Below are 9,060 nucleotides of genomic sequence, written 5' to 3' on the forward strand. Positions count from 1 at the left end.
ATGCCGTGGGCGCATAATGGCGAATGTATGACTATACAACTGTACAGCAATGTCTATCATGGTGGTAATGATAGAGCCCCTGACGCCAGCTCACATAACATATGTACATAGCCTAGCATACTTTGCATAACAAAAAACGGGCTGAAGTTTTCATTGTCACTCGCTAATCGCATAACCAGTTGATAACACCTTTCTGGATTAGATGACAAATTTCACAGAATTCTTTGAGAGTATTGCATGTTGTGACCTCGGTGCAGAAGAAGGAAGCCCGTAACCATCCGGGCGCAGGGACTGTAACCCCCTCCCCTCCCTCCCTCCCTCCCCCTCCCTCCCTCCCCTCCCTCCCCTCCCTCCCCTCCCTCCCCTCCAAAAGCAGGCTACTGTTCCCCTCTCCCATCTTTACCACCATCATGAGTAAAATCAAAATACCAAGTTACAGGATATGAATATTGTGCCCTCCTTAAAATGTTGGTGCACCTCCAATGGCCCTAATGGGGTATACATGAGTGGCATGAAGTTACGTGGGGCTATTAGCTACATTTCATTTGATAACGTGACAGTTTATTACGTTTTTTGGACGTTATATAAAAACATATGTAGCAAAAGGACGAAAATACGGGTGATTTGAGGCTCGATAATTGTTCAAAAGCAGTTTAGTGGAATAACTCCGGTTCAATCATAAACCTATTCTTAACGTATATTTTCGTTCATTTTGTCAATTAAATAACCATAAAAACAAATTGGTTAAAAATGTCTTAACGATGTTTTTATTCTTCCTTTCTCTCATTCTTGTTTTTGTTGCACTGTATACTAAAGGACTTGTTTACGATTGAAGAGATCGCTCCCTTAGGGTAAAAGATCAAAATATATCCATCAAAAGCCTCTTAAGAACCTTGAAATGACATGCCTGGGTTAACCAAATCAAGTATGTAATCGTGTGACTACATAGGCCGGACACCTTAAAAAGGATTTCACAATACGCACTTCCAAGACACCAATTTTCTTTTGGTTAGCTATACACTGAATTTGAAGCTTAACACTAAGGCGAGATATTTTTTTTATTTTTTGTTTGTTTCGTAATCAAGCCTGAACATTTAGAATAAGAAATTAGGTCCTCTGACGCGCGAAAGTCTCTATTAACTGCAGGCGCAGCTTATACTAACAGTTTGATGAAAAGATGCATATATATATAGTAATAAATAATAACAAGTATACAGAAACAGGTCACCGTGTATTTAACATTGGCCCAGAAAGGACATGGTTGGGGGAGGGAGGAGGGAATTAAAGAGATCACCCTCTTCAAAGTTTACAACTTTTTAATCGTAAATATCGACATTATGATGACTAAATTTCGAGTTTCTATCTCAAGGTCAAAATATTAACGTAAAAAGGCCAGATTTGTGGTTACAAAGTAAAAGGTTAACATAATTTACTTTTGGGCTACTGTAGGATTTCGATAGTTGGAAAATAATTTAAAATAATTTCAATCATTCAAATGAAGGTTCTGCTCTTCGAACTTTCTATTTAATTCAGTTACAATATATTGGTGTTTCGTAATACATAGTCGTATAGTCATGCTCAAATTAAAACTAGAATCACAAGTAATTACAGTGTTAGCTCAAGGAGTGTTAGCTCAGTGCTTAACGCCGGTGCCTTTCAATCATAAGGTCCCGAGTTCGAGTCACTCCAAGATTAATGTATGTCGTCCAGTTACAGAGTTGTTGACAATTGACAATTCATAATCATGGACGTTAAATATGAATCTAAGAGGCTGACTTCGATCAGCTTGCGGCTTTGATAAGCCAATGAGGCTTCCTCGCGAGTTCATGCATGCAGGAGGATCTAAAAATACAATTGCAGATGGAACGTTAGATACATCAGAACGACAGATCTAGCCTATTTCTTCCCGCGAGGTGGATAAGAGATAAATGTTACCTGATAATAAACCACGTTCCAGCTAGTATCGACAACATGCTCAAGTTCTCTCTTTAAGCAGGAGGCATACATACCCTCGCATATACTACTCGTTAGTACGTTTTCCACCGAAGCTTGCGGCACTTTTAGCTGACTATTATAACTCGAAGTTGCTAATGTGTGTGCACCTTCTTTAAAACACGCTGTCACTCCCCGCATGCACAATTACTGTCGAGTTGACACTTTTAGGGCAAAACCTGTGCTCATCTATATTTGTAGGTCGTAGACAGCGAGTCTGTGTTTTGAACAGAAAGGAACTTCAGTACCTCGGCCTCTATATGTGGATTTTAAAAATGCTCAAATCAAATCCGAACGACACATTTTAAGGTCAAGTGTATATCGCCGGTGTTGTATTAAGTGTAATAACATCAATTATGGACGTGGACAGGGGGTCATGCCAACCCCCCCCCCTCCCCCTCTCCCCGCCCACCTTCCACCCCTTATAATCTTTAGAGCAATGTTTTCAAATACTTCTGACAAATAAACAACATGGAGTTATGCACGTGACTTCTTTCTTGGACCTTACCGCGGGCCATTGGACCCCACACCTCAGGGTACACGCTACACAGGCGTGATGCCACTGTTAGCAACACGTTCAACACCACTGAAGATTAGTCTGACCACTGCCTCCCCACTTCCCCCCCCCCTACCCCTTCCCTCAATCGTCTCAATCCTTGCGTTGGCGGGATTGCATATTATAGCGCGACAACTTACATTGATAACGTATAGTTGCGTGTAGAGAGATGTAGAATTTACAAACTAACTATACAATGAAGCTAATTAAGAAAGCAACCATTCAATACATAAGGGAACCAAAACAGTGTTCCTTTAACTTAAAACTTCAATTATGTAACTACTCTCTTTTACGTCCGACAAACACAAATTTATAATATCTTAATTAACGATGATAACAGCTTCAGTAAATCAAAATTTTTAAATTTCAAACAGAAATTCTATGAATACGTATATATTATCTTTAAGCGATACGCGGTTCGTTTTCCATTAACCAAAATCACCTCCCTCTTCATAAAATTCATTCTGGCAACAGTATATTATCGGGATGGTTGTTGAAAGCTTTTTCCTTTTTCTTTGCATTTTTTGTTTGTTTTTGTTTTTCCTGGGGCTCAGTGATGATATCGTTGGATTTTTGTCAACATACTGTTACAATCATGCATTAAGCGTTAAAGGTTTGTTGATGTTAAAAAAATACTGAGCACTTTAAATTGAGATGTCCGTATTTTTAAATTATGAATGGATGGCATTGAAGGAAATTGATTTTACGAAACAGAAAGGATGATAGAGAAGTATTCCCTTCGAGATAGTTAATATCACTGAAGACGAATGGATGACACAAATATATGGGAAGAGATAAAACACAATCTGCCTGGCGAAGAGAAAATATAATTATGGCAGAAGAAAACTTTAAAGTGGTTTACACAGCTGTAGAGGACTAAAGGAAAAACATTGCTCAACAATTTAAGAAGTAGGATTACTTTGTAAAAGCTATTTTCAAGTCAATTAACAAAGATAAAACTTTTAAAAAAATTACATGTTTCGGTTAGAGTTATTTGTCATGATTTATTTAAAACCAATATATTACATTGGTTCATGTAATGGCTTGATTGGGTTTGCTTTAATGACTATAATTACGGTTGTATTAATTTAGTTTTATTGTATAATACAACTAAAACAAATTATAATATAAATTTGATGAAGCGGCAGCTACGCTATCAACTTTAATTAATATGAATTATATATAATTGTAGTATGATTATCCAATCTACTGACACTACAAAGTTAATTATCTCTTGCTTGTGTTTTGCTTCACATGTTGGAGGGAGCCCAGGGGCATGAGAGGGGCCTCGAGAGAGGAATGCAAAACTATACTTATTCCTGCGAATAGACAACTTTCTTTAGTAGACGGCTCTTAGCAGACTACATTTACGTCATTCCTTAAAAACGAATCCATATTGTATTGACCAGAGGCGGATATAGGACTTTGAGAACTGTGTAGGGGGGGGGGGGTTAGTGAGGTTTATAAAACCGACTCACCTGTAGGGGCTCTGACCCCCCCCCCCCATCATTCCGTTTAGACGTGCAACGGTGCATCCTTATGCAAACTTGGGCTATAAATTAGGTCTGCACGAATAGGCTTGATAATAGCTACGTTTACTTTCTTTGTGTGTTGTTGTGTGTTGTTGTGTGTTGTTGTGTGTGGTTGTGTGTTGTTGTGTGGGGTTGTGTGGGGTTGTGTGTTGTTGTGTGTTGTTGTGTGTTGTTGTGTGTTGTTGTGTGTTGTTGTGTGTTGTTGTGTGTTGTTGTGTGTTGTTGTGTGTTGTTGTGTGTTGTTGTGTGGGGTTGTGTGGGGTTGTGTGTTGTTGTGTGGGGTTGTGTGGGGTTGTGTGGGGTTGTGTGGGGTTGTGTGGGGTTGTGTGGGGTTGTGTGGGGTTGTGTGGGGTTGTGTGGGGTTGTGTGGGGTTGTGTGGGGTTGTGTGGGGTTGTGTGGGGTTGTGTGGGGTTGTGTGGGGTTGTGTGTGGTTGATCCACATCTATTGGTTCGATACAAGCCTTTACTTTGCGACAAATTTGAAAATAAACAATTTCTGTTTTGTCTTTTTGCTTTTACTTTTAAGGTTTAACAAATATCGACAGCAAAGTTTAACATAATTGTCATGTCTCGACTGAACTTCAATTCCTCCATTCTATTTGTTGATGGCACTGCAATACAGAATAGCCTATGTTCATTTGTCCGTATTAACATCATTGTGTGTGTGTGTGCTTCTTAGCAGGAATTGACAGCGTCGAGTCATCGAGGTGGCCCCTACCATAGTAATGAATGAGTCAGTTTAATTCAAGGGACAGTAGAAAGATGCAGTGTTCCAATTAGCCTGAGCAGGGGCGGAGGAAGAGGGCTCAATCTAGACGGCAAAAGCTCGGTTTGAAGGAATAAACCGCAAGGATATTTCAAATCGTTCGGGAATAATGGATTCACTTTGTAATGTTAACCAGAATTTTTTTTTCATCAAAAAGGTTATTTTCTAATTACATTTTTATTCCGCGTATAACTTTTCAACAACAGGATACTTTATAAAGAACAGAGGGCACGTTTAAATTACAAAAAAATGGACGGAGGGTCCTTCTATTCCCAAAATGAACAGTTCTTAGTTATGACAAGGAGAACTTCGGAGTTTCAAATATCCAGGGAAACGTATCCCCTTCCCCCCCCCCCCCTCGTCCGTTTCTCCTTTCCTGTGGCTCCTGTAACCCTGATGAGCTTTAGTTTCCTTAATTTTCTTGGCAAAATTCTCTTGCATATCTATATAAATACCTTTACATATAATCGAAGAGTGTTTCAACATTTAGCCTTGTAGGATAATCGCTAAATTACTACTCCTCCATGTTGTATATACACAAGCTACGTATATACATAAATAAACCTCTGTACTGTCATCATTCAATTGGGGAGTATTCAGGAAGCGTGCATCCATCTTTTACTACTATATGCGACGAAACGTTTGCTCATATATACTCACAAACGTTTTATCGCCTAGCAAACATTAATGTATAGGCAGATAATTAAATATTATTTCAACTTTATCAGCTTGAACACGAAAAAAAGCTATTAGCGATGTTTAATTTATATACTTGATTGATGTAAATGTCCATGTTGGATTAGCACTAGTTTTATATAGAACATAAAAAGCAAGACATGCGTTAATGTATTCCCAATACACAGGACAGGAAATAAATTCACCGGTCTTGATTTACTATTCAATCCACAGCGCACTATATATACTCTGTTGTATAGCTTTGTTGACTTCGTGCTTACAAATAAATCATAAAATCGGAGAGATTTGAAATTAATGTGTTTACACAGATGATCATGCATCTTGTAGTGTAAATACATAAATCAGCTGCACATTAATGTGTTGGGAGAAAGAGAGCAGAAAATTTCCACTACAATTAAGAGAATGACATTGATTAATTTCTTAAACTCAAAATATAAATTTTCCAAAAACGTGATGTTTCAATATCAGTGCAGTATTTGTAAAAGTTTATTTGTTTATGGTTTGATAGAACGATGCATTTGTGGGTGGTGGTGGAAGGCTTAGATATTTAGCATGTTGCTCAAGGTACAGAGTCTCCCTAAAGTCCCCTCCCCCCCTAATATCCCTTTATTGCTCTTTCTCACCTTTCCCCTTCCTTCCTCAGACATTTTAACTATAGTTTGTGCATGCTTTATTTCAACTTATGTTTATATATATGTATATATATATATATATATATATATATATATATATATATATATATATATATATATATATATATATATATATATATATATATATATATATATATATATATATATGTACATATATATTATATAAATATATATATATATCCTCCGAGGTTGTTTGCAATTAAAATGAAACAATGCAAATCAAAGTGATAATTTTTGAGAGATGAAAAGTTCCGTTATGAATTAATTTCTGTATATTCTGATGAAAAATAAAAAAGGATCCAGTTAAGCCACTCAGGATTAGCAACCTCTGCACTACTTCTGAAAATAAACAGACCGACTTCTGTCGGTAGCAATCTGAATAAAAAATCCCTAGAAAAGGGAAAAGGACAATCTATTTCTCCTTAATTACGAACCTGTGATTAATGAAAACTTTTAATACACTTTAACCCTAACTTGAGCATTTCCTGACATGTTTTCCCCTTGGGTTATTTCCTTCTCGTCATGAAACGAAACAGACGACAGTTGGTATTAATATTTAATGTTTTCTTGCGCAGGAAACGGTTGCTACACAACCGTTAATAGACCTCTTTCAAAGAAAAAGAATAGAAGAAAGATTATCAGTGATTTATTATTCTTGCTTCTTACTATAGCTTCCACGAGGGAGAAGTTCGATAAGCTCTCGACGGAAGCAGTCTATCATACCTAGAAAGCGGGGTAAGGTTAAAAGTTTGTATTATGTCTGTTTTACGACACATTTTCTCGGTTACATAATATACTTTGCCCCCCACCCCCAACCCCATCATTCCACCATGCTCTTTTACTCTCTCTATTTCTCATCAAACGACGATACGGCTTGATTAAATTGTATTCGAGCTATTTACACCTTGCGATAACATAATAATAAGGCGCTACTGAAATAATCCTAGCACAATCTCTTATGAAATCCACAGTCTCTAGTAACTCCAACAAAGGCCCCTATTTAGTGTTTCGTAGGCCCTAGGCACTGGGCCTAAGAAGGCTTGAAAGTATATAAATTCTCGAATATATCTAAGCGAAGCATCAGCCAAGGTTGGTGTAGTGTACCGCAGGAAGAATTTTTTTTGGTTAAAATATCTTCTAGATTGCCGGAAATGACAATTCCTAGGCCGTGTAAAGTTGCAGATAAAGATCTCAATGGATAAATAAAAGTTTCATAACACATTGTAACAGCTACAGGGAAACCACCCAATAAATGATTATGCAAGCTATGGGAATGTAGGAGTGATATACGGCTCACGTCTTATAGTTAAAAGAAGCAAGGAATAAAGTATATATACTCCAGTTTACATACTGTGTATTTTCGTAGGCCCCTTTTTACTATTGGCTTCAATAAAAAAGAAGAAAAATAAATCACTTTTCAACAACAAAGTACGTTTCAACAAAAGCGCAATTTTCAATTACAAAGATGGCAAAAGGCCGGTAACTGTTTATTACCAAAAAAGGGTCACTTCTGATTTATGAAGAGGAACACCTGTAAGATTTTCACAAAACTTGATGATACGTCCTTTTTATGACCCCTCCCCCCTCCTCCTTCCGGTTTCCGCCGCCCCTGTTCATATATTCTCTACGGTAAGGTATGGAATATATTATCTGTCGTGATATTAAGGCATGTAAGTAGCTTTGTGCTACATTTTGTAGGACGGTCGGTGGACGTTAAGGTTACATACATAACCACCTGTCTTTAACTCAAAGCTTAGTCAGTGTGAGGCTCCTTCGGTCGGACATGAATGGAATCTATGGCACGAATAAGTTATCTGTGTGTACACACTCAATTAGCGAAATTTCCCCCTCTTAAGAATTACGAGAGTATTATTCACGTATTCTCGTCTTTGACTGTAAAGTGCCTTCCACTGGCCTCACACATTGAAGTCCAGCGAGCTCAATTTGAAGAGTTTTAAGTACATAAACCCTTTCCTGTACTTTTCTTCCTTCGTCCAAATATGTTTAAACTGGGAAAAAAAAGACCTCGGCTCATTGCAACATACGTTGAAGTGATCCCTGGATGCTAAAAGCGACATGTTGACAGTGAGGATGGTAAAATTTGAGGGGCTTGACATTTTAACGTTATTTGTGGCGACTTAAAGGGAAACCGACCAACTCTTGGTCTAACATACTTGCACTGAGATACCGGTTGATAGCAGCAAACATTTATCAACTTGTTTGTGAAAATGATGTCAGCGTTACAGAGCAGAGGCGTTTTGTATATCCTAAAGTGTATCTACCGCTGGCTTGGAGCGACGGACCCGAGTGGCGGACCATAATGATAGGAGAGACGAACCCAGTGGCATACTTCCGAGGAAAAATTCTGCAAAATACACCTTTCCATAAGTAATAATGGCCCCATTGTTTTCTGAGATTACGGTTATTTTTTGAACAGTTTGAGGTGCTTTCTCGCTTACGATGTTTTCTCATGTGAAGTTTTCGGTCTACATGGAGGATAACTTTCTTCGTAAAGCTTTGAGGTAATGTTGTGGTTTACCATATCATATCGAAAGTCAGATGCCTCAATAGCCCTGGAAGTTAACACCTCCACCCAATCCCCTCCCTCACAGGGGTAATATAATTATGTCGCCCCTGTCATGCTTTGGGGTAAAATAAAAAAAGTGATCTACCAATAGGGGTTGAGGAAGGGGCCAATCATTGTAGATGTAATCAGTCAGTACCAAATCCTTCCCGACAAAGACGACCGTCTATTGGCCAGTCGGAAAAATTCCGTTGGTGCTACCCTTCCCAAACACTCCCATAGTGATGCCCCCTGGGGTAAAGCAAAAGAGGAAGATGTGGGGAAGATGGAAGGTAAGACA

The sequence above is a fragment of the Apostichopus japonicus genome, chromosome 19 (assembly GCF_037975245.1).
Source record: "Apostichopus japonicus isolate 1M-3 chromosome 19, ASM3797524v1, whole genome shotgun sequence".
In the NCBI taxonomy this organism is placed as follows: Eukaryota; Metazoa; Echinodermata; class Holothuroidea; order Aspidochirotida; family Stichopodidae; genus Apostichopus; species Apostichopus japonicus.